At 41.8% G+C, this 26,183-nt stretch overlaps 1 protein-coding gene and 1 non-coding gene across 2 annotated transcripts in view; both read left to right on the top strand.

The window, feature by feature from the left end:
* SHQ1 (SHQ1, H/ACA ribonucleoprotein assembly factor) overlaps nucleotides 1–26,183 on the top strand; it is a 90,216-nt gene that overhangs the window by 61,084 nt on the left and 2,949 nt on the right.
* On the top strand, nucleotides 25,246–25,352 carry LOC115803149 (U6 spliceosomal RNA). Its single transcript, XR_004023820.1, has one exon. It is a non-coding gene; the product is annotated as a U6 spliceosomal RNA (small nuclear RNA).

Genomic DNA, 26,183 nt, shown 5'->3' with positions numbered 1-26,183 from the left:
GGTCTTGGGAGGATTCTCGGTGGAGGAGACTGGCAGGATCAAGTGAGTTCCGGTGGGAATTGATGTAGTCAGGTTTTGTGAACCCGTATTCTCTGCTTCAGATAGAATTTTCCTTGTGCTCGGATGCTCTTCACGTCTCACTCAGAGAAGAGCCTTACATTGATTAATGTGGCATATGTGTGGTTATCTAACTTAGAAAGTGCTCTGTTTAAGGAGGGCTTTGTCAAGAGCGTCCTTTGAATGGAGTCACAAGAAAGCTTTTTAAAAAAACTGACAACTTCAAGTACAATTTCCTTTTTCTTCTGCCAAATATGACTGAAACCCAATCCTTGTTATAACATAATTATCCCAACTGAAGCCAACTGGGAGTTGCTGCCTTAATGTAAGGGGTGTGAAGTCCCCTAAACAAACAGAAGATTAATTACATTCACAGCATGTTATGAAGGTGATGAGATTGATTGTGATCATTTGACTGGTCCCATTTCCTGCTCTGACTACTTTCCTGAATAAATAGAAGCTGGGAAAATTGTAAATAGAGCTTTAGAGAGTACTGTTGTGCCATGGGTGGGAAAAGGGCATCCCTGAGGTATATTCGTAGATTGTAAGTGATATATGATGTTAATTGTAGATAATTTTATCATTGATTATTTGCTATTCTCAGTTTAAACAGCTTTCCAAGGATAGGTTTTATCTTTCAAAATATAGATATTAACAGAGCATTGGAGGAATTTGACAGAGTGTATTTTAAGTGTACAGATTTCAGCAATTTTTTTAAAATTTTATTTATTTATTTTTGACTGCATTGGGTCTTCGTTGCTGCGTGCGGACTTTCTCTAGTTGCGGCGAGCGGGGGCTACTCTTCGTTGCAATGTGCGGGCTTCTCATTGCGGTGGCTTCTCTTGTTGCGGAGCATAGGCTCTAGGCGCGTGGGCTTCAGTAGTTGTGGCATGCGGGCGCTTAGTAGTTGTGGCTCATGCGCTGTAGAGCACAAGCTCAGTAGTTGTGGTGCACGGGCTTAGTTGCTCCGCGGCATGTGGGATCTTCCCAGACCAGGGCTCGAACCCATGTCCCCTGCATGGGCAGGCGGATTCTTAACCAGTGCCACCAGGGAAGCCCAATTTCAGCAAATTTCTGATCCATTTTTAGATGTTTTTACTTAGTGTGGCCTTTTGGAAGGTTTAAACTAAAGAAAATGTCAACTCTTAGATGCTTATGTTGTTTTTTCCTCATAGAAGCTTCTGCTTTTGTTAAAATGATAAATTAGTATTTTCATGAGGCACTGTTTTCTGTTTTTATTATATGTTTGTCTTACCTCTTTTTCCTGGATAGTTTTCTGATATTGTAAAATTGTGATTTTGATTTAGATGTTTATTCTCCAAATCTTCTATTATAGTGGCCTCTAAAGTGAGCTTCACTTAAGGCCATGGAGTGCGTAAAGCAATCTTTCTAGAGTGCAGGAAAACTATAATAGCTCTGTGTTTGTTGATTAAGAAGAATCTTAAGTTTCACTAATATTTAATGTATGGATCAGTGGCAAAAGTCATGTTTTGTGGGTCCCAAACTTTTTCAGTGATGGACTACTTGATCCAAAGTTTAGAGGAATAACCATCTTTATTTCCAAAGGGAAGCACTTAGTACATTTATTCTCAAAGCCTGAATTATGGCCGGGGAGGGGTTGTCTCGCCTAAGAAACTGGAGTTGGGGTTCAGGGACTCCAGTCAGCCTCTGCTAGTTGCTTGAACGTAGTTGAAGACAAAGAAACTCAACTTCCAGAGCTTGAGATTTGTGCCAGATGTAAAATGGTCCCTTCCTGCTTCAGTTTTATGTTCTGTTTGATGAGTGGAGAGAAAGAAGCCTAACTCGGGAATGCAGAGCCTTTGTCATGATGATAACATGTATTTCTTGTGCCCAGACACCTTGTCTTTTGCTTTCGGGATTCTTATGTATTAACTTAAAACGTGAAAGAACAAAAAGCCGACTATCCTTATGAGAAAAAAAGAATGCAATTTGAAATGGATGCTCATATAGGTTTGGGAGTGGGGTATAATAGAGGTTCAGTCTCAAGATGTTAGGATTCCATGAGGAGTGATTTTGTGATTTCATTGTTAATTACTGATCCAAAGAAATCTGGACTGTGAATGTCCTAAAGGGCAAAGGACCTATTCAACTTGGTACCCTGGCACCTAGCAGAATGCCGGTCACTTATTAGTAAATGCTCGTGGAACTGAAAATTTTCTTTCTAATTCAGTAAAAAGCTTCAATGAAAAGTAGCAGTTTTACCCTCTCTTTACACGATACTAAACCTCTGTCTCTAGGACCTCCAGTGTATGTCCTGTTCTTCTTGTCCTAATCACAAGATAAGGATACATGCACTTACCTACACAGATGTTATGTGTCCAGATGGATGTCAAAGGAAACAGAACTTTTTGCGGGTGCTTATCTACTCAGATCTAAGAATGTCAAAATGGGCTGGAGGTGTAGGAGAGAGAGCAGTGTGTGGAGGTTCGGATGGTTGGATGGGTGGATGTTTAGATCACTTCCATGTCCCCTGCTTACTGTTGAGCAGTATTGACCCAGAGGTTGGTGTGGGGACTGCCCTGCAACCTCCCCGAGGAGTCAGGCGCAAGAATCGACCATCAGGGGACCAGCAGCCACACGCTGTCCGCAAGTCCCGAGACAGAGAACATGAGCCAGTTGAGGAGGAGGAAGGTACTCTGGCCTTCAGTTCCAGGACATTCCCCAGGTCATCTCCAATTTACACACCCGAGCAGGAGACAGACAGGCGATCCACTGTGTAACTGAAGGATGTCGTGGATAGCCATTCAATTTAATTCTCTTTCCAAAAGGGAGATACCTATGTGTAATAGTGTCTTAGATCACACCTTGTTTATCTAAAATATTTATAGTTGTAATTGCTTGTTAATTATTAATAGTGTATTAATTATAATTTAATTATTAAACTCAGTTACTTGTAATTATAAATATTTCTTTTCTTTGTGGTTCATTTGTTTAAATGAATTCAGAGTCTGATTGAGTCCAAAATTTATTGAATATCTACTATGACCAACGTTGTACTCAGTGCTGGAGGTTAGATCAAGGTCAAAATTTCCACAGCAAGGAACCCACTGTCTGGGAAGGTTAAAGATACTACACTATCGTGAAAAATCATAACTGGAAAGTTAAATGGCAAAAGCCACGTGTATAGAGCTGTACATGCTGAGATGGCTCAATCACATTAAGAAATATGTATTGGGCTTCCCTGGTGGCACAGTGGTTAAGAATCCGCCTGCCAATGCAGGCGGCATGGGTTCGAGCCCTGGTCTGGGAAGATCCCACATGCTGCGGAGCAACTCAGCCTGTGCGCCACAACTCCTGAGCCCGTGTGCCACAACTACTGAAGGCCGCGTGCCTAGAGCCCGTGTTCCGCAACAAGAGCAGCCACCGCAATGAGAAGCCTGTGCGCTGCAACGAAGAGTAGCCCTCGCTCGCCACAACTAGAGAAACCAGTGCGCAGCAACGAAGGCCCAACGCAGCCAAAAATAAATGAATAAAATAAATAAATAAATAATTAAAAAAATAAAAGAAAATAAAAGGCTGGCCAACATGGCTGTTCATTCTAAAGTGATGTTACTGTTTAAAAAAAAAAAAAAAAAAGACGTATTCACAGAACAAAAACCCTAGAAGGAAGCACATTAATGTTGATAAAAGTTATCTCTGGCTTGTGGATTTACGGGTGGCTTTTCTACTTTATACTTACTTTTTGGGTGTGTTTACAGTGAACATGTATTTTATTTTTTCCCTGATGGGCATTTTAGGAAATTACAAGGGTGATATCAGTGCTTGTTTTTTTTTTTCCTTACGTGTAAGAGAATATTACAGAACTGAATGAAGTAAAAAGTGTGGTGATCTGCACTTAAGGCCCAACTAAATCAGCAAACGAATGAAAAAAGAAAGCCCTTATGTCCTGAATGAAATGAAGTAGACATAAATAGATAATCTATCAGTACTTGCTTGAGCTTTCTCAAATATGAACTTAGCATTTAAGTCAAGTAGTAATTTGACATTATCTTCAGATGTGGAGTTTCTCTCCTTGCTGGGTGCACCATTTTATTATTTATTCAATATAAAATTATATAGAACAGAAAAAAGACACCAGACCATTAGACATCTCCTGTGTATCTGTTCTCAGATTTACAGTACATCAAGTGGCAGAATATACTCTGATATCATGGCATACTTGTCCTTTGTGTAGGTGAACTGCTCTTAGCTTTGTGATGGATGAAATATCACTTTACATCACAGATTTATAATTATGTGGTGTGCCTTAAATGATGGTGAAATGTGAAAAGTGATGTCTGTTCTGATGATCTTGTTTTCTTCAGGCTCTTTCTTGCCCTGTAACCTCAAGCCGCATACACACCCAAAGTTGTTCTTCGGCGGTCTCATTTTTGATACCTTCCTAGAACTCAAAAGACGCTTTGAGCAAAGAATAAAACACCATCTCACATCTAGTATTAAGTACCCTTGGCCGTTCCAAGTAAGCTTGCCAGCCAGTTTAGATTTTCTATCCGTAGAATATCCTAAAGCTTCAAGAAAATAAGGGTTTTGTTCTTACTGAAAGAAATTCACCTCATTTCTAACTTGATGTTTAAAATTACAGTTGTCAGCACGCGTCCTATATACCTGTTTTAACAGATAAAACAGTTAAAAGGATTTCACTTCAGCTGGGTAAGCTAAAGCCATCTGAATGAATAAAACTATTGGCAAAGGGTCTCCACTTGACTAAATACTAGATTAATAAAATACAAGCTTTCAAAACTCAGGAAGTTGTGAAGCTTTTATTCTGAACACATCTATACTATACATACTTATGCTTCAGAAGCGTTATCGTAACCCATGATTTCAGATGGAAATTTCAAATCTAGAATGTTCAGGAGGTACGTACTAGGTTTATGTTACCTTTTTATCAGAAAGATCCAGTCTTGCTCCAGGTTTATGGGAAAACATTTTTGTTTTTGGTTAACACAAGCTTACACAGATCTTCCATCATGTTTCCATTGATCATACTTTTTCAAAGGTCACCTGCCAGTCAAAGATGGGCTCTCCCCTTGAGGCTTGGGAGTGAGAGGTGAGGCCACACACCTACTCTGTTTCACATCTTTGGGGGTCTTGTTACCAAGTGGCGGTGATGGTGGTTTGTAAGTTGTGACTGCTATAGGCTAGAGTATCTGTTCTCCCAACCATCTGTTCATTCAACAGATATTTATGAGTTCTTACTATGGGCAGCATTCCGTGCTAAGGTTCTGAGCCTCCAGTGGTAAGCAAAAACCAGACATGCTCCCACGCCCCATGGAATTTATGGTCTAATGGAAGAGAGATGTTAATCAAAGAATCGCATACACAAAACGTAAAAGCAAAAGCTTGGAAAGTGCTCCAAGAAAAAAGATTCATGCTCCTGTGAAAGCACATTATATCCAGCCTGGTCTGGTGGGGGGATACGAAGAGGGGGCAGGTAATGACCGGGGAAGCTTTCCTTGGGGAAATACTTGCTTTGAGTACCAAAGTACAAGCAGGAGTTAACTTAAGCGAGGTGATGGATTTCACAGAATGTAGGAGGCCCACTACTTGCAGAGGTCGTGCGGCAGGAGGGAATTTTGTATGTGTTCAAGAAATTGAAAGAACATTAGGGTGTTCAGCCAGGGTGGCTGAAACATAAAAGGTATATGTGTGTGTGGATGGATCAAGATGCGGCTGGTGATTCAGGCAAGGCCCAGACTGTACAGTAGCTTCTGCATAATGTTAAGAATTTTTATCTCGGTCTTGAGAACTGTGGGAAGCTGGAGAAGGATCTTAGGCACACGATGGGAGAAGATCACTGGGGTAGTAGTGTGAATTGCATGTTACACCATCTAGAAAGCTCCTTGTGAAGGATGAGTGTGGCCTGACCAGGGAAGTAGGATTTAGGGACTAAAATGGATTTGGGGAGAGAGGGAGAAGCCATCACGGAGGACAGCGCCTGAGTCTGTGGCTTGCGCAGCTGAACAAGTGATGAGACCTCATTTGGGAAGAATAATTCTCAGGCAGTTGGCTTTTGTTAGAGAAGTTCTTCTGTTCACAGAACTCAGCCTCTTTTGTGGTGATCTGCACTATAGTTCATAATTCTGGGTAATGGCTAGTTTTCTTTCTTTGCCTCTGTGGGTTTTTTTTTTAATTAATTTATTTTTGGCTACATTGGGTCTTTGTTGCTGCACACAGGCTTTTTCTAGTTGCGGCGAGCGGGGGCTACTCTTTGTTGCGGTGTGTGGGCTTCTCATCGTGGTGGCTTCTCTTGTTGCGGAGCACGGGCTCTAGGCATGCAGGCTTCAGTAGTTGTGGCACGCGGCCTCAGTTGTTGTGGCTCGTGGGCTCTAGAGTGCAGGCTCAGTAGTTGTGGCACAAGGGCTTAGTTGCTCCATGGCATGCGGGATCTTCCCAGACCAGGGCTCGAACCCATGTCCCCTACGTTGGCAGGCGGACTCTTAACCACTGCGCCACCAGGGAAGTCCCTTTTTTTTTTTTAAATGGAACTATTGGGTTCAATTATCGTTACCTCTTATTTGCCTTTTTTGTATGTGTATAGAGTTTGGTTATTTTCTTAAAATATTTTCTTATGAAATATAAAATATTAAAATAATATAAAATATGTGTACAGTTTAAAGAATAATAAAAAGGTGAACATGCATGTACTTACCAGCAATCTTAAGAAATAGAGCATTACCAGTTTCCTAGAGGTACCCCATGAGACCAGTCCCAGTCATATTTCCCTCCTCCCTCTGGTAACCACCATCCTGAATTTTGTACTAATCATTACCTTGCTTTTCCTTATGGTTTTGCCATCTGTGTATTTATCCCAAGTTTAGTTTTAGTTTCAGTTTTACTTGCTTCTGAACTGTATGTAAATGGAATCATACTGTATGTGTTCTTCTGTTACTTGCATTTTTCACGTAATGCTTTTTCTTTTTGGGGGGATTTAACCATGGTGACGCACAGAGGTGTAGTTTATTTATTCTCCTGCTGTCTGAGTCGACTGCAGTTTGTTCATGTATTGTAATGTAGATTGGATTGTTGATGAATGGTTCCCATTTTGGGTTATTAGGAAAATCCTGTTCTGAACATCTTTGTTCACGCTTCATGGTACACTTGTGCAACTTTTTGAGTAAGCCCTATACCCAGGAATGGAATTGCTGGGATTTAGGGGATGGTTGGAGGCCAGTTAGACTTTACTGGGTAATGCCAAAGGGTTTTCCAAAGTGGCTGTACCAATTTATTTCAACTTATACTCCCAGCAATGGGAATTTCACTGGCTCAACCTTCACGCCAACACTTGTATTGTTCAGATTTTAAAATTTGGCATTCTCCATGGGTGTGAAAGAGTTTCTTTAGTAATTTTCATTTTCATGTTCTTGGTAACTGATGAAGCTAAGCATCCTTTCATGTATTTGTGAGCCATTCATGTCCCTTCTTCTGTGAATGTCTGTCTGTTGTGTTGCCTACTTTTTATTAGGGCTGTCTTTTTCTTTTTGATTTTTAGGTTTCCCTGGTATTCTAGATACTAGTCCTTTATTGATTAAATATGTTGCAAACATTTCTCCCCAGTTTGTAGTTTATCTTCCAGTCTCCTTGTAGTGTCTATATAAACAGAAGTTTTTAATTTTAATGTTGTAGAATTTATCGATATGTTCCTTTATGGGTATGCTTTTTGTTTCTTGTTTAAGAAAGTTTTTTGATTTGCTTGTCATAAAGATATTCTCATATAGTATCTTCTAAAATTTTTATTCTTTTGGGTTTAGCATCTAAGTCTTTAGTCCACCTGGAACTAATTTCTGTGTATTTTATGAGATAGGGGATCCATTTTCATTTTTTCCCCATATGGATAACCTTATCCCGGCTTCATTTATTAAATAGTCCATCCTTTCCCCATGCATCCTGCAGTGCTCACTCTATCATACATCGTTTACATATACACATGGATCTGTTTCTAGGTCGTCTCTTCAGTTTCACCGATTTACTTGTCTATCATGTGCCAATACCATACTTTCTTAATTACTGCAGCTTTGTATCTTAGAATCAGCTTGTCAAGTTCCATGAATAACGCTTTAATTGGAATTGCTTTGAATCTATTAATCAGCTTTGGGGGAGACTAAAACATTTAGTCTCTTTGCGATAACATGGTGTGACTCTCTAAGTTTTCTTTAATGTCTTTTAATAAAATTTTATAATATGCTCCATAAAAACTTTATACGTCTTTGCTAGATTTATTGCTTTATTTTTTGAGTTGCTATTGTAAATGGTATTTAAACAATTTTTTATTTTCAAACTCCTTGTTTAAAGTATATAGAAGTGTAATTCACTTTTTTATATTGATTTCTGTATACAGCTACCTTGCTAAACTCTATTATTAACTTATGTACGGATTCTCCCCAGTTTTCAATATAGGCAATAATAGCAGTGCAAATAATAACAGTTAGGTTTCTCCTTTTCCAATCTTCATATCTTTCATTTCTTTTTTGTTGTTCTTCTTCATCATATTGTACTGACTAGATCCTCTAGTAAAATACTGAATAGATATGGTGGTAACGTACTTCCCTATCTTACTCTTTGTTTTTTAGAAAATGCTTTCAACAATTCGCCGTTAGATGTGATGTTGCTGCAGGCTTTTGTAGATAGCCTGTATCAAGTTAAGAAAGGTTCACGTTATTCGTAGTTTGCCAAGAGTTTTGATCCCAAATGGTCATCAAATTTTATTGCATATTTTCCTCATCTTTTGAGATGACCTTAAGTGTTTTCTCCTTTAACTTTTTAGCATAATGAATGGCATTTATAAAATTTCTAACTTAAATTAGCCCTTGCACTCATGGGATAAACCTATCTTGATTATGACGCATTATTTAAATAATGATGCTGAATTTGGTTTGCTAACTGTGTGTGTGTGTGTGTGTGTGTGTGTGTGAGTTGCATGTGCAAGAGAGGGAAACAGAAGACCAAGAGAGAAAGACAGGGAGGGAAGGGAGAGGGAAGGGAAGGGAAGGAGTTTGGCCTATGATTTTCCATTCTCGTACTATCTTTATCTACATTTGTTATCAAGGTTATGCCAGCCTGATAAAGTGTATTGGGGGTTGTTGCCTTTTCTCTTCTCTGAAATAGCTTATGTAAGACTGAAACAACCTCATCCGTGAATTTTCAGTAAAGGTCACCCCAAAAGCCATCTTGACTTTTTTCTTTCCGAAATTTTCTAACTATTCATTCAGATTTTCCAATTGCTATACAAGTATTCTAGTTCTCTGTTTCTCCTTGAGTCAGTTTTAATAGATTATATTTTTTTAGAAGTTTGTCCCTTTCATCTAAATTTTCAAAACTTTCTAACATAAAGTTGTTCTTATTTCCTCTTATCTGTTTTCTTCTCTACAGCATCTATAGTTTTCTTACTTTACATTCCTGTGTATTTGTGCTTTCTTGTTTTTGTTTCTTCTTTTTTTGATCAATCTTGCAAGAGAGTGTATTTGATTAGTTTATCAAAGAACCAATATTTTACTCTCTTGATCCTCTCTCTTTGTCTTCTATTTCATTACTCTTTGCTTTTATCCATGTCATTTTATTCGTTCTGTTTTGGGAAATCTGTTATGCTGTTTTTTCTGACTTCTTAGATAGATGCTTAACTGGTTAACTCTGGACCTTTCTTCATTTAAGTCTATAAACTTTCCTCCAAATACCTGCTTTGTATGCATCTTCAAGGTTGTGAAATATACTGAATTTTCATTATTATTCTATTCCAAAATTTTCTGATTTTACTCAGGAAATGTTTAGAAGTGTGTTTCTCCAAGTGTATGGGGTTTTTATGTAATGTCTTTATTACTGATTTCTAACTTCATTGCATTTCTGTCAGAGAATTTAATTTGTTGAGATTAATTTTATGCCTAGCATGATCATTTTCTTAAATTTTGAAGCTTGAAAGTAAGGTTTATGCTCTGATTGTTAGCTGCTAATTCGTATGTCTGTCTATTGTTGAAACTTGTCAGTTGGGCTGTTTACGTTTTTATATCCTTAATGATTTATTTTGTCTAATTTTGTCTAATTTTTGTTTATTTTGTTTAATCTATCAATTTTTGGATTCCAAGGTGTGTGAAAGTCTCTTACTGTATTAGTGAACTTGTCAATTTCTTCCTGTCGACCTGTGGTCAGTTTTTACTTTATGATTTGAGGCATGTTATTTGGTGCTAGTAGTTTACAGTAACTAATATTTTGTCTCCCAGTTATAGCTCCCTGGAGAACTGCAGTGTTTATTATATAGTGGTCTTCTTTTATCACTGATAATGCTTTTTTGCCTTACAATCTATTTTGTCTGATACCAATATGGAGATCCCAGCTTTCTTTTGGTTAATATTTGCCTGGCATATTTTCTTTCTGTCCTCGGAGGAGTTAATTTTTGGGAACATTGTTTCAATAAACTTTCGATGACTGGTTTCAGATTGAAAGATAACTACAAAATCTTATATTTTTTTGTATACTGAACATTTGATATAAAGCTGTGATGGATCAGTAATTTGGGAACCAGTTTAGATGTTTTGGGGGTTTCTGGTCTTACTGTTAGGTATGTTGTCCTGTCTGGGTTCCCTGATTCAAGCGTGTCTGTCTCTGACACGCCACTCCACACTGGATCAATCCAGCAGGTCTTTTTAATCTGTCCTGTATAACTTCTTTCACTTAAATTCCTCTTTTTGGTGTCACTGCCTTTCCTTTAATTCAGGCCTGTATTTTCTCATTTCCTGCCAGAGTGTCCCCTATGTTTTCCTTGCCCCCAGAGTCTCACTCCCTGTCTTGTTTTCTTCCAACAACAATGCCAGTCCTGTCATCCTGAAATGCCATTTTGCTCATGGCTGTCCTGCTCAGCAGTTCTCCACAATTCCCCCTGCCTAGGTTAAGAGCCTAAATGATGCCTGAGCTGGGTTCAAGACCCTTTGGGTCCTCGTCCTCATCTTTCCTACTTCTTCCCTCACTCCTGCTGATTGCGCACCCTCCCTCCCTCCTTCCAGATACACTCAGCATTTCCCAAATTTGCCAAGAGCTTCAGCCCTTCGTTGCCTTTGTACGTTCCATTTTCTCTACCAGAAACGTTACATTTTGCCTGAAGCTTTCTCTAATGACACCAACAAAGTCATCTCTCCATTGTAAGGCTTGAAGCTAATGATGGCATCACTTGTCTTGGTGATGATCATTGTAATCCAGTCAGTCATAGAGTTGAGATGTCTGGCAAAATCTCCTCCTTTGCCAGCCTTTACTTTGTGGGTCAGTTCCCTGTGCACCGTCGACACTATGTGATTTCTAGTCCTTGGCACGAGGCACTTGGCATGTCTGGAGACTGACTGATGGAGGAGGGGATTGGTTCTACTCTGAAGCACCTTAGATTGTTTGAAAGTTCTCCTTTGAATTGGACTGAAATCTACTTTTTTTCTCATTAGTTTTAATTCTGGACCCACATGGAATAATTCCTTTCTCTCTTCAAATACCTGTTTTTATCTGTCTAGGGGATTGCTATCGCATTCCTTCTGAGTCTTCTCGATCAGCCTCTTCTGCCTTTAAATGATTCTTACAGGTCCAGAATTTCTACTTCTTTGCCCTTCCTGGTCTCTCTCTCTCTCTGTTTAATATTTACTTAGCTATTGATTATTTATTTTGGCTTCACTGGGTCTTAGTTGCGGCTTGCGAACTCTTAGTTGTGGCATGCGAGCTCTTAGTTGCGGCATGCATGCGAGATCTAGTTCCCCGACCAGGGACTGAACCCGGCCCCCCTGCATTGGGAGTGCAGAGTCTTACCCACTGGACCACCAGGGACGTCCCCCTTCCTGAAAGGCAAATTGTACTTTGTCAGTGCCTCCTCTCTCCTTTTTGGGGTCAGTACCCTTTTAAAGTATCCTCCAGGTTAAATATAATCCTCCAGGTTTGGCCAGAAAGTAGACAGGAGCTGTCACTCTCATTTTTTATCACCATTTCTGTATTAATGTGGTCTGGGAGCTCATCTACTTATATTTGGAAACCTCAACACACTCCTTATTCCTAGTTTACCATTAACCAAAACCCTTAAGATTTTTGTCTCAGATGTTGTTGAATTAATTATAATTTGTCTTAGATGTTGTTTAATTATTTACAATTATAATTTCTCATGTATCAGCTATTGAGAACTTTGTATCTGTTCCCTGGTTTTTACCCTGTTGAATTTGGTTTTGTCCCATGCACCTGCTTTAACCTTTTTGGAACTAGCATCTATCATCCCAGCTATTTCCTGATCTTTTCCTGATCTTTTTACTTTTGTAACACTCTTTGTAAACTTGACTCCTGAAATCCAATAAGTAATCATTTTTGGAGCTGCTTCTGTATGCGAAGCACAAGATGAGGGACCCGGGAACTGAAGAGGAATTAGTAAGGCTCATGCCCTTAAGGAATTAGAATGAATGTTTTATGTTTTCACCTAAGACAGTGAATACACGTTGAATGAAGAAGTCTGGCGTCAAAACTTTTTACTCTTCCACTAGGTCCCTTCCTTCAGGTTGAAATTAATCTTACCTGTAAGGTCAAATGTGAATCCAGTCAGCTTTATAACCGTACACCCCATGTTCTGTATTTCACCCGTAAGGAAGCCACAGGAGACTGTCATATGCCTTCCTAAAACCCAGGCACAATCTTTGCCCCAGGGCTCACAGGCTGAGGCCAGTCCAAGGGATGGCATCCATTTTTGTGAACCCATGCCAGCTCCTGGGGACACCACTTCATCTCCTAATGCGCACAGTTCATGGGTTTTGAGTTCACGGTCTGCAGTTTCATCACTTTCCTTCTTCACCGTCTGAAAGATAAGCAAGATGCATTTGCCTCTTCCCTGTCTTCTGTGTGGATGTTGGAGGCTAGAAACATTGTTCTTATCCCCTCTCCAGTTTTTTCTGTGATCAGCAAAATGCCTTTTCTGTTAGTATTAATCTGTGTCACAGTTTTTGCCTTCCATAATGATAGTTGTAATTTTATGGTACTTCCTGGCCCTTTTTCTCTTTTCTTCATCATCCTCTTTTTATTGAACAGACAGCCCTTGGCCAAATTGACAGAAAAGCAAACTCCTTCTTCTTGGGACTTCTGAGATATAGTCTGGTCCAAATGAAGCCCTGATCATTCTGTCATCTTAAGCCATGGTCCACAAAGCCAAATCGTGTTTTTGATTTGAAAAGGTTGAGGTCGAAAACTTGTCCCTTGCCATTAGAAATGTAGAGAGGCCATCGAGTATCATGGTTAAACGGTTATGGGAGCCAGTGGGCCACTTGGCTGGCTTCAGATCTGTATGGCCTTGGACAGGTCATTTAAACTTTCTGTGCCTCAGCTATCCACAAAATTGGTAGAATTAGGCAAATCAGATGAGCTGACACACGCAGTATGCTTAGAGCGCATTAGCACAGACTAAGTAGTCAATTAATGGCTTGCAAACAACACAGTTCCTCCATTGATGCATTGCTTGCTTAACAATGCCATTGGCTGAATCCGGCAATTGGTCCATGATAATAATAGTAGCTTACTGCATGCCAGGCATTGTGTTGAGTGCTTTATATTCATCATGTCTCTTACTCTCATAGGTTTTATATGATTTGGGTTATGGCCCCATTTTATTATGGCCCCAGGTTACAGGTACGGAAACAGAGGCTCAAAGAGATGAAGAAACCCAGGCCTGCTTGTCAGAACCTGAGCTCCTAACCACCTTGCTGTGGTCAGTCATTCCCCTGTCATCTCCCAGAACGTTAACCCACCCTCTCTGTTAACACTGCATGCTCTGTCTCTGTTGACGAAGTTCCAGTGTGGTTTCTATCAATGAGCATTTAGTCTTGCTGGGGAGAAAACATATGTAAATGGCAGAATTAGTGGATTACGGAGAGAATCCGCCTCATTGCCAGCGATACAGCGGGTGATACAGCCGTAAGAAAGATACTGATTCAGGGACTTCCCTGGTGGTCCAGTGTTTGAGAATCCGCCTTCCAGCGCAGGGGACGTGGGTTTGATCCCTAGTCAGGGAACTAAGATTCCACATGCCACAGGGCAACTAAGCCTGCACACCACAACTAGAGAGCCCGCGTGCCGCAACTAAGATCCAATGCAGCCAAAAATAAATTAAACAAATAAAATAAAATAAAAGGTATTGATTAAGAGAAGAGGGAACTTGGCGTGGTCTACAGGGCTGAGTGGAGTACGGGGCTTGACCTGGGAACTAAAGATGGGTGGGGTCTCACCCGGCACAGAGAGAAAGGAGGCAGGTGTGCAAGGCAGGGACACAACTCGAGGCAAATCCGCGAAGTTAGAACAGTTGTGCTGGGAGTGAGGGCAGTGGTGAACTGGTCGCGCTGGTGGAGCGGGGATGTGCTGGGGTATATAGAATATGTTAGAGCATTGGGGAGATGCAGTTATGTCTGCAGCATGTACGAGTTGCAAGCTGGTGGCCCTTGGGTCACTGTTGGTTCTCAGTGAGTTTTCTAAAACTTTGAATTGGTTGTCAGCACTTAAAAACCGGAAGATTTTCTGTCGAAGTCTGGATTTACAGCTGCTCTGGAGCTAACGGAGAAGTTCTGGCAGTTGCTGAGCCCACGTCCCCGCTTGGTGACAACTGGCCAGAGCTGAGGCCAGCTGTCTCCCCGGTACGGGACAAGGGTGCCCCATTCTGCACAGACCCCCGCCCCTTCCATGCGACTCCATCTGCCTGACTGGTGAGGGCAGCAGAGTTTGTGACCTTGGCCTCTTGGATACGGGCTCTGAGACTGGCTCAGAGGACCCTGTCCTTTCTTCCTTTCAAACTGCAGGCTCCATGAGAGCAGGATCCAGGCTTTGCTTGGGCACTGCTGCGCTGCTCGGGCTAGAGAAACGCCCTGCAGATCTCGGGCCCTCAATCAATGTGGCACGTTGGTGGCAGCAGTGACCACGTTACAGTGGGCTCAGTTTCCGAAGCTGAACACAGACGGATGAGGTGCACAGCAGTCAACCGGGTGGCTCATTTTAAGCCCTGTTTTTAAAAAGGCAAACTGTGGATGACGCTTAAGCAGCAAATAGGCCACTTATGAAGTCGAGACTGGTCTGCGTGTGTGTCAAGGAGAAAACCGCTGGTTGTGCTTTGCTCTGTTTCCAGCCCCATTCCCGGACCCGGGGAGGTACGCTCTTGTTCTCTTCTTCGGACACACACTAAACAATAGGAGTGGAAAATGCATCAGGAAAACCTAAGGCACATACTTATTGGCTTCATTCAGCAGGAACAGCAGCACGACCGAGAGCACAGCCAGAGGTCCCCGCTCTGTGCGATTTCACAAATCCTGTAAAACCCTAGTTGCTTTTCACTAGGGATGTGATCTTTCCTCCTGGCTGCGGATGGCAGCTCTCTGCCACGGCTCAGTTTAGCCCGGGTTCTTGTTCTGTTTATTTCTTTCTTTCCCTTTCTTCTGCACGTGGTGTTCCTCTGGGCTCCGTCTGCAGTCACCTTGCCATGGGAGCCCCGGAAAAGAATAAAGTCCACCTGCCTCTCCCCCCCTCGACCCCGGGCTTGGCTCCAGAAAATCAAAGCTGAGCAGAGGCAGCTCTTCTCCGCCTGCAGCAGGGTCAGCGATTTGTGTAATGTTTTCCGTGTCAGCTTATCTCTGCCGATTTCTTGTGTTTGTGAGCAAGGGGAGGAAGTGCCGCATCACCATGGCTGCCTTTTTCAACAGGTGGGAGCCGCAGCTGCGATCAAAGCCCAGCCCCCGCGCTCCCCGCCGACAGCCATCCCTGCTTTTTTGTCAAGTGTTCCTGGTGGGGCTGGATTCATCCCTTTGGAGTGAGGTGGCTCCAAGAAAAAGCTTACCCGGATGCCCCTACGAGGAATGAAAGGAGAAAAGCCCTTACGTCTCTCGCCCCACGTGGGAAGCTTTTTGATCACATCGTTTGAATCTAACCATAATTAAGCTTTTGCATCCAGTTCTCGTAGGAACACGAAATGCTGTTCAGCCAGCAGGTTTGGTACTCACAGCCCTCTAACTGGGGGTTTCAGTTGTGCTGTGTATCCCTGTATTTAGTCACACGATATTTTGGAGCCACTTTTTCATTCTTATTTTTAGTAATCAGTAATTTTCGTGGATAGTAATTTGGGTCTGATTGGACATCTTGGCAACTCTTCAGTTCTCATTATAGCAGAGTTTTCGCCTGTATGTCTTGATGCTAAAGTGAACATAGAATTCTTAAGCGATGTCCAGCAAACTAATTTTTGAGAGTCATGGTCACTACCTTAAAATAGAGAATAAATTTTAGTTCCCATCCTGATACAAGTATCCTAGAAGGCTTAATTTGCGTAAATATTTTGCCAAGGGTTGGATCCCCCAACATAGGAAAGGTTCTTCAGGCTTAACTTGCGTAACTGTTTTGCCAAGGGTTGGATCCCCCAACATAGGAAAGGTTCTTCAGGCTTAATTTGCGTAAATGTTTTGCCAAGGGTTGGATCCCCCAACATAGGAAAGGTTCTTCAGTGATTCTTCTGGCTAGTGTGGTCTTCCAGCCTCTTGTTTCACTTAGGTAATAAGCCCTGTGAGTACCCAGATGGTGTCACTGCTTCGGTGGGAGCTAGCACACAGCAGGTTGCGTGTTAGAAGCCCTGGCCATCCCCCGGATTTACCCTCTGGCATCAGGCCCATGTTGTGGCCTGTGAGCACTGGTGAAGTGTAGAGAGTCATTCATACCTGCTTAGCCCATGTGACTGAGGAAAGGATCACACGGGCTCACGCATATGAAAGCAGTTCAGAACCCTCCAGTCTGGTGCCTCTGTGGACTATTAGTGCTCCGGGCTGTGATAGCCCTGTACTCTTAGCTTTGTCTAGTCCTGTCTTTGTCACAGGAAATTAGGGCTTTCGATTCGATCTTGTTAGTCGAATTTTGTATGCATAGCCACGTGAGGCTATTTTAGTGTAGATTAATTTAAATAAAATAAGATTTAGGATTCAGTTCCTCAGTCACGCTGGACGTTTCAAGTGCTCAGTTACCACATGTGTCTCGTGGCTACCACGTTAGATAGCACAGATCTAAAGCATTTCCATCTTCACGCAAAGCTGTGCCAGACAGCCCTGGGCTCAGTTATCTATCAGGTTCCCTCCAGCCTGCGTTTGTGTAGACTTCAACAGAGTGGCTTGCTCAGTCCTTAAAGGAGAATTAATTGTGCCTTTAATGCCCCATCCTCCACCCGCACCAGGGGCGTGGATCTGCTGTAATCTTTGCCCTTGTTTCCCTGGTGGCTGAGCATGAGGCCTTCCTATGGCATCTTTCACAGTTTCTTAGCAGAGAAAAGTTAGCTGTAGAAAGATACATTCTTGAGCCCTTAAGTAATTTTATCTAGCTTATATTTATAGTATGAAATACTATAAAATTCTGGCTTGGCCAGAAGTTTTCTCCTCTTTTACTAAATCTCTGGGTCTTCCTTTTTAGAAATAAGATAGCCCGTTGTCATTTTCCTTGAACGTGGGACAGCACAGATTGGGTATCAGGCTCAGGTGAGTGGAAGGTAGGAGAAGCAGTTTTCTAGGCATGGATACATGATCTGGAGATTAGAGACAGCTACGTGGGAATTGACATCCACATGGCTTTTAGGCTGGGAGCAGGGGTTGGATGTGAGTATTGTACCAAGTTCAGTGGGCTGGAGGTTCAAGACAGGAAGAAATGGACTAAGTAAAAAGCAAGAATAAAGCCAGGTCTCACACTTTAGGCTATTCAATGTATTTGGTCCCTTATGTCACCTTTCAGTGAGGTCTTCTCTAAACACGTAAAAAATTGAATCCCCTCTGTCCTTAGCACTCCTGGGCCACTTTTCAGCTGTGTTTTTTCCATAGCAGTTATGCCATCTAGCACACTGTATTTACTTAGTTTCTGTTCGTTGTCTGTCTTTTCCTAAACAAGAGTATAAGCTCCATGAGCATGAGGGCCCTTATCTGTTTTGCTCAGTGCTTAGGCACATCGTACTTTCGGTAGATATTGAATGAATGAATGAACGAATGAGAAATGCGTCTGCCGCGTTGTTTCAGTGAGACCTGGAGGTAGAGGTTACTTGTGGGAGAGGCCCATACTGGAGGTAAGGAAGCAATCGGAGGAGGGCAGGGCGGGGCTAGGGCAGGCCCCGGTGGGGTCTAACTGGGCTGGAGAGGGAGTGGGGGAGGAGCAGGCTTCTGGAGCCTGGCCTTGGGAGAGGTCTCTGCAGAGGTTGAAGACTTTGTGCAAGAAAGCAGCTGATCCCAGCTTTGTTGAATCGGTGCTGGGAGATGAGATGTTTCTGAGAACGAACCTCAGGATCAAGCGGGCCTAGAAGAAAGGCCACGGAGAGAACTCTTGAGCCAAAGGGCCATTAGAGAAGGGCTCCTCGCACCTTGACCTGGAGCCCAGGTGGCTGAGTGGCTGCAGGCTGAAGCTTCAGAGCTGACCTAGGAGCTGGGGAGAGCCTCGTGCCAGTCCCATCCTGCCAGCTGTTTGGTCAGATTGAGTCAGCGATGCTGAGAGCTGTATAGCGTAAGGTGGTCATAATCATCATTCCGACACGGTCACGGCTGTCTGAAGCAGTGCTTCTCAGACTTCACTGAGCATACAGGTCCCCTGGGAGCTTTTTAAAATTGCAGATTCTGATTCAGGGGTCTGGGATAGGCCCTGGGGTTTTGCAGTTCTCACAAGTTCTGAGATGATACTGCTGCTGCTGTCCAGGGACTCCACTTTAAGTAGCAGGGCTTTATTAAGGAGAGGAACGAAATATGCGTCATTGATATCAGTTACCTTTATTAAGACTATTTGAAAATTCTCCTTGGATAGGCTAGGGACTGTCACTTAAGGATGTTCCGATAGACAAATGCTTTTCACTGTAGTTGAACTCAAGTAGTTTTTGAGAGAACATAAGCGACCATTAAGAAAATTGGCCTTCCCCGATTTTGATTTTCTGTAGATGAACGCTTGTCAGCACTGTTGTCCAGTGTGGCTTTCAAATCCAAGGCTTCCTAAGGCAGTTCTTGAAAGTCCAAGCCTGAACAGACTTTTACGTCCATTGCCTACATTTTACGTCCATTGCGAGAGGTGGTTGTACCCAGCAGGGTGTGGTGTGTGTGCTGAGCTGCTGACCAGCTGGTCTTGACAGGCGCCTGGATCGGGGTTAGAAGTCTGCTCTTGTGTGTAGCAAATGGACTTGAGGACCTGGGGAAGGGGAAGGGGAAGCTGGGACCAAGTGAGAGAGTGGCATGGACATATAGGACATATATACACTACCAAATGTAAAATAGACAGCTAGTGGGAAGCAGCCACATAGCACAGGGAGATCAGCTCGGTGCTTTGTGACCACCTAGAGGGGTGGGATAGGGAGGGTGGGAGGGAGCCTCAAGAGGGAGGGGATATGGGGATATGTGTATATGTATAGTTGATTCACTTTGTTGTACAGCGGCAACAAACACAACAATGTAAAGTAATTATACTCCAAAAAAGATGTTTAAAAAAAAAAACTAATGGAATTTGACCTGTGCGTTGTGAACTTGCTTTGCAATGGTAACTCCTTTATCCTTTCCATTTTCTCCCTTCTGCAATGAGGATGTCTTTTCTACACCTGTCCAACCATTATATTTTGCAACAGATAACTTGTTTTTTAGTTTTACAGGTCTGTGGACAGAGAGGAATTTACCCCAGGATGGAGCATACCCAGAGACTCACCTAAACCGGATTGAGATGAGGTTTAGATGAGATTTTGGACCTAGAATTGATGTTGGAATGGATTGAGACCTTGGGGATGTTGAGACGGGTGAATGTATATTGCATGTGGGACAGCCATGAATTGGGGTGGCTAGAAGACAGGCTGTGCTGGGTTGGATAGTGCCCCCCCAATTCATATCCTTCTCAGAACCCTAGAATGTGACTTCATCTGGAAATAGGGTTGTCGTAGATATAAATTATTGTTAAGATGGGGTCATATTGGTGTAGGATGGACCCTTAATCCAATATGACTGGTATTCTTATGAGGAGAAGAGACACAGAGACACATCCAGAGGGAAGACAGACAGACACACAGAGAGAATGGCAGGTGGTGACAGAAGCAGAGTTTAAGAGTGATGTGTCTATAAGCCATGGATTCCTGGCAACACCTGAAACTAAGAGATAGGCATGGAAGAGATTCTCCCCTCTGAGCCCTCAGAAGGAAGCAGCCCTCCTGATACCTTGATTTTGGACTTCTAGCCTCTAGAGCTGTAAGAGGATGAATTTCTGCTGTTTGAAGCCACCCAGTTTGTGGTAGTTTGTTATGACAGTCACTGGAAACTAATACAGGGAGTTTTTGGAAAATTATTCTAATGGTCTAATGGACTAGGTGTTGTTTTTCATAATCCAGCCCCAAAGAATGGTATTAAGTCAAGTTGAAAATAGGATGAAAAATTATTTCATTGGCCCAAACTCCATATGGCATAAATGACTCTTTTTTCTTTTAACATTTTTATTGGAGTATAATTGCTTTACAATGGTGTGTTAGTTTCTGTTTTATAACAAAGTGAATCAGTTATACATATACATATATCCCCATATCTCCTCCCTCTTGTGTCTTCCTCCCTCCCACCCTCCCTATCCCACCCCTCTAGGTGGTCACAAAGCACCGAGCTGATCTCCCTGTGCTATGCAGCTGCTTCCCACTAGCTAGCTATTTTACATTTGGTGGTGTATATATGTCCCATATGTCCATGCTACTCTCACACTTCGTCCCAGCTTCCCCTTCCCCTTCCCCGTGTCCTCAAGTCCATTCTCTACGTCTGCATCTTTATTCCTGTCCTGCCCGTAGGTTCAGAATCATTTTTTTTTTTTTTTAGATTCCGTATATATGTGTTAGCATACGGTATTTTCTTTCTGACTTACTTCACTCTGTATGACAGACTCTAGGTCCATCCACCTCACTACAGATAACTCAATTTTGTTTCTTTTTATGGCTGAGTAATAGTCCATTGTATACATGTGCCACATCTTCTTTATCCATTCATCTGTCGACGGACACTTAGGTTGCTTCCATGAATGACTCTTATCTTGCAGTATTTTCTGTATGTCAGATGACATACAGAATCGGTAATTTCTTGTTCAGAGAGATCCGTTGTTTGTGTTGATGGCTGAGATGGAAATGTTTTTACTCTTAGAGAGTAAGGACAGGCTGTATTCCTCTGTGCATCAATTGCTGTTTGTCTTTCATGGCACTTTTCAGAGCAGAGTTTCACTAGCAACTTCTACCTAAAGCTAATGCATTACCTTTTATTTAGATCAGGTTGCATAAATGTATTTTGGGCAGAGGAGTTTGAAGTTTGGAACTGGTTCTTTTCAGTAGAGAAGAATTATGGTTAGACGTCATTATCATCATTTCCTTTTAAAAAGAAAGTTGATATACTGTTCGTTCCCAGAAAGAACCCGAGTGTGTGTTTGTGTGTGTGTCTGCGCTTTGAAATTAGAAGGCCAAGCCAGCGTATTCCATCGTCATCCAGTATGAAATGTGTCTGGAGTGGCCTCGCTGGAGTCATGTCCTACGTTATCAGTTGCTGGCTCTAGTGTCAGTATGTCATGCCTGGCAGGTTAGCAGGGTTTGGCAGAGGAAATGAAACCTAGTCAGTTACTACAAGATTTATAGTAGGCCTGCTATTGCAGGAAGTGGTGAAAAGTTGATTGATAGTTTGAGACAAAACTCTACAGCAAGAAACAGGATGTATGCTTTCTATTTATACCTAGTTTTCTTTTTCCTGCATTTCAGGGCTCCTTTTGCACTTTGTTTTGGCTGTTTCATAAGGCTACGGTTCCCTTTATTTTTTTCCCCCTAAATTCAGTTGCCAAATATAAAATAATTGAGGAAATTTTATATCAGCTTAGCCACAGTAAAGGCATATACCCTCAGCTGTTACTGTTACTCTTTCATGGCAGTTGGATTTACTGTAACTTGTCAGAAGGCAGTCTTTAATTAAAAAAAAAAAATTCCTCCAGATAGGATATTATTTCACATCTATAAACAGAATGGCAGGGTTTTGGGTTTTTTTAAAGCTACATGGCAGGATTACATTTCCAAAAATTTTCTAAGAAAAACCTGTGTTGAGTATAATTCTATTAAAATACGACATTAGTACAATCTATCATGTGTCTTTTAAATGCTGAATCTCTTCACTCTGTAATTAATACATCTTAACAGGTAGGAGTTCTTCACTTAGATATAAAATATATACTATAAGTACAACTAGTAAAGTAACTCAGCGTATGTGTTCATTGAGTATATCCACATGTACCTGGTTTTTGTAAGCATTCTAGTTAACTAATAATGTCACTTGACAAGGCTTTTTGACACGACCTAGCCTGGTCTGTTTTGAGTGTGACAGTGAAAAACCACTAACTGTGTTAAATGAGGTGTTTTCTGAAATGGAAAGGCCATTACAGAGTTAGATTCTAGAATTTACAAGGAGTGGCAGAGTTAGAACCAACTCTAATTGTGCCAGTGCTTGAAAGAACAAAGAGGCTACTCTTTCATGGCTTAATTTTTTTCTCCAAAGGAATAATTTCCTTTTCTGTGAACAGTGACTGCTAAGTTATCTGTGTAAAATGATTGAATAGAAACAAACCCAACTTTCATTCCTCAGGCTGTTGGGTCATATTCTACACCAATGATATTTTGAACATTTTAATTAGTTTTTTATCCCAGCATTCTTTGAGAGGTCAAAATGCTTCTTCTGTAAAGTTTCTATAAGAAGTTTAATATCAACTTGGGAAACTAGACAGCTTGAGGTAGTAAAAGTGGGATAATAAGAAATAGAGGGGCTTCCCTGGTGGTGCAGTGGTTAAGAATCCGCCTGCCAATGCAGGGGATACGGATTCGAGCCCTGGTCTGGGAAGATCCCACATGCTGCAGAGCAACTAAGCCCGTGCGCCACAACTACTGAAGCCCGCGTGCCTAGAGCCCATGCTCCGCAACAAGAGAAGCCACCGCAATGAGAAGCCCGCGCACCATAGCAGAGAGTAGACCCCACTCACCGCAACTAGAGAAAGCCCGTGCACAGCAGCAAAGACCCAACGCAGCCAAAAATAAAATAAATAAATAAATTTATTAAAAAAAAAGAGAGAGAGATGAATCAGGGTGGCAAGGAATAAAAAAAAGAAACATATAATCCATTTTTTACACACATTATATAAATGGGTCATCTTAAACATAATACAGTGCTAAAAGTGAGAAACAAACTTTTCTCTGAAGCATAAAAAGTCATCTCAGCTGGTAAGAGGCACGAGTTTCTGTTTGGGTCCTGGGCCTCATCCTTGCCACTTCCCTACCTGTTAGAGTTGACACTTTTTAGTCCCAGCATTGTGAGGGATGCTTTCCGAAAAGAGCCAAGATGACAGGCAGGGAGCTTTGAAATTCCACATTCATGCACTTATAAGTGACAGATGTAATATTATAGTAGACAATAACAAAGATACACGTAGTTTTAACTTGAGTAGATATATCTACTGTATTCATGAATAGCCACAAAAATAATTCACATTTTTTCCCCTGGGATTCTACAACCTCTGTAGGTAAAGCTTAAATGTATACTCCATTTAAGATTGCTGAGCTAAAGGAACCAGTCCTAGTTTCTCTGGAGAATTCTGGGCCTTAGGCAAGTCAGAACTTGCTCCTTTGAGGTGTTGAGTGGTATCACATTGGGAAGGAATCAAGAATGTGGGCTTAAGAAGAGAAGCTTTTCTGAGCCTGAGAATTCCTGGGAGCCCCTGTGGCGGGGAAGAGAGAGTGCGGGAGCTCAGAGGCCTGGGCTTCCCGTCCTAACTGCCCCTCATCAGCGGGGTGAACTTCAGCTGGTCTCTTAACCTCTCCAAGCTTCTGTTTCACCATGTGTCACGTGGGGATAAAAATGAAGCTGATTCATAGGCTTGTCGTTAGGAGCCAGCGCAATGAGACGTTTGTGGAGCGCCGTCCTTCATGTATTGTTGAAAGTGTTTATCGTGGCTCTTAAACATGTGAGGTGTGTGCTTACTGAAGTATGAAGGCTTTTATTTCAGATTTTTATTTTGCATATGATAATTTAATGTGAGGCATTGTCTCCTTGCCCAAGTTCATGGCTCTTTATCTCTTAAAGCTGTGTGTCATTACCCAGAGAGGACCTTTTTCAGTGAGAAAGATGGCAGTGAACTAGTCCTGAGGCTGGCAGGGCCTTGCAGTAAGGAGGGTTTAAACTGGTCCACTGGCTCTCACCAGATCCGTGGCCACTGGTAGCCAAGGTTTCAAAATATACGGTGGGCATCACCTACAGCTGTCTTGGACATGGATGTAGATTATACTGCAATCATCTTATTTCATAACTGTGTTTTTAAAGATGTCTCAAACCCACCAGGGTTCACTCAGAGTTATAGCCCTTTGGGAATCATTCACCAACTCTAGTGGATCTCATCCCAGTTTTCCTCTCTACCCCGGACCATCTTTCCTTTTCTAAGCTCTGGCAATCCCAGCACCGATACATGGGGTTTTCCTCATTTAAGAGAAAGTTGTGCATCCATGACGGCCATTGTCCTTGTCCTACCCTCCCTTGGACACTGACTGCAGTGGAAGCTTCGGGTCCTGGTTACACTTGTGGAGGGCCGGGGGCAGGGCGCGGAAGCTCATTGTTAACGTTAAGTATTTTGAGACAAAGGGGTCTCAGGTACATCCAGGCACTTAGATGAAAGTCCCCAAGTCCCCATCTATCACTTAAGCTCTATTGAAATGAAGCCTCATTTCCCCAGTTTTATGGGATGGACTTCGCTTTGACGAATGAATTTATCCCGTGAACTCACCTCATCCAGTTTGTCTCAAGGCACTCATTTAATCTTTGGAGCTAGGGAAACCCAGAAGACATGTCACTCATTGCCACTTTTTTTCACTTGTCACACCAGATTTTCCTCTATGGAACAGCAAAGATATCGTTTTTGGAGAACTGCAGTATGCTTTACACGTTGCTTCAGAAACAGAACTACTAAAATGAATCCAGGTTAATGAAAAAGTTTATCTGTTCAGTATGATGTAATGTTATAAATGGAGCAAAAATATCCTCTGAAATAGCATGAGATGGTTTTCTGCTAAAAATGAAAAGCACTCCATGTCGCTCTCTGACTGCTTTTTTTTTTTTCATTTTTAGTTAAAAAATTTGAATAGGTATTCCATTCACATAGGTTTAAAAATGAACGATAGTGTTTGGTTCAGCAGCACAGATACTAAAATTGGAACAATACAGAGAAGATTAGCATGGCCCCTGTGCAAGGATGACACGTAAATTTGTGAAGTGTTCCATATTTTTATATTGTGTGATATTGCTTATATGTGGAATCTAAAAAAAGGGTACAAATGAAGTTATTTACAAAACAGAAATAGAGTCACAGATGTAGAAAACAAAGTTATGGTTAACAAGGGGGAAGCAGGGGAAGGGATAAATTGGGAGATTGGGATTGACATATACACACTACCATATATAAAATAGATAACTAATAAGGACCTGCTGTATAGCACAGGGACCTCTACTCAATACTCTCTAACGACCTACATGGGAAAAGAATCTCAAAAAGAGTGGATGTATGTATATGTATAACTGATTCACTTTGCTGTACAGCAGAAGCTAACACAGCATTGTAAATCAACTAGACGCTAATGAAAATTTTAAAAATAAGACCCAGTATGCGGTGACAAGTCTCCCTCTCACCATCATCTTCCATCTTTCCAGCTCCTGCAGTGCCCCCTCCACATAAATATTCGTGTTTTCTGTAGCTCTCCAGAGTTCATGGATAAGTGTACAAGCAAATAAAATACGTTTTTATGTCTTTCCTTTGTTGTGTGTGTTTAACATAGAAGGCAGCATATACATATGGCAGGCCTTTTGTTGTTACACAATATATCTGGGTTAGCCCCTGGAGAGCCTCATCTGTTACATAGCTGTAGACTTTTCCTTCGTGGGGATATGCCATAGCCGTATGCCACGTTGATGGACATTTGGGTGTTTCTTACTTTGGAGTATTAGAAACAATGCCACAGTAAATAGTACCTTGGGTCTGTGTCGTGTGGCTTACGTGTTTAATTTCCAGATGCGGGTTTGCTTGGGTCAAGGGTATGTTACGTTTTCAGTTTTGAAAGGTAT

The sequence above is a fragment of the Delphinapterus leucas genome, chromosome 10 (genome assembly GCF_059928025.1).
Source record: "Delphinapterus leucas isolate spDelLeu-1000000601 "Yukka" chromosome 10, BTC_Dleu_Yukka2, whole genome shotgun sequence".
In the NCBI taxonomy this organism is placed as follows: domain Eukaryota; kingdom Metazoa; phylum Chordata; class Mammalia; order Artiodactyla; family Monodontidae; genus Delphinapterus; species Delphinapterus leucas.
This window is presented reverse-complemented; position numbering and strand designations above follow the sequence as displayed.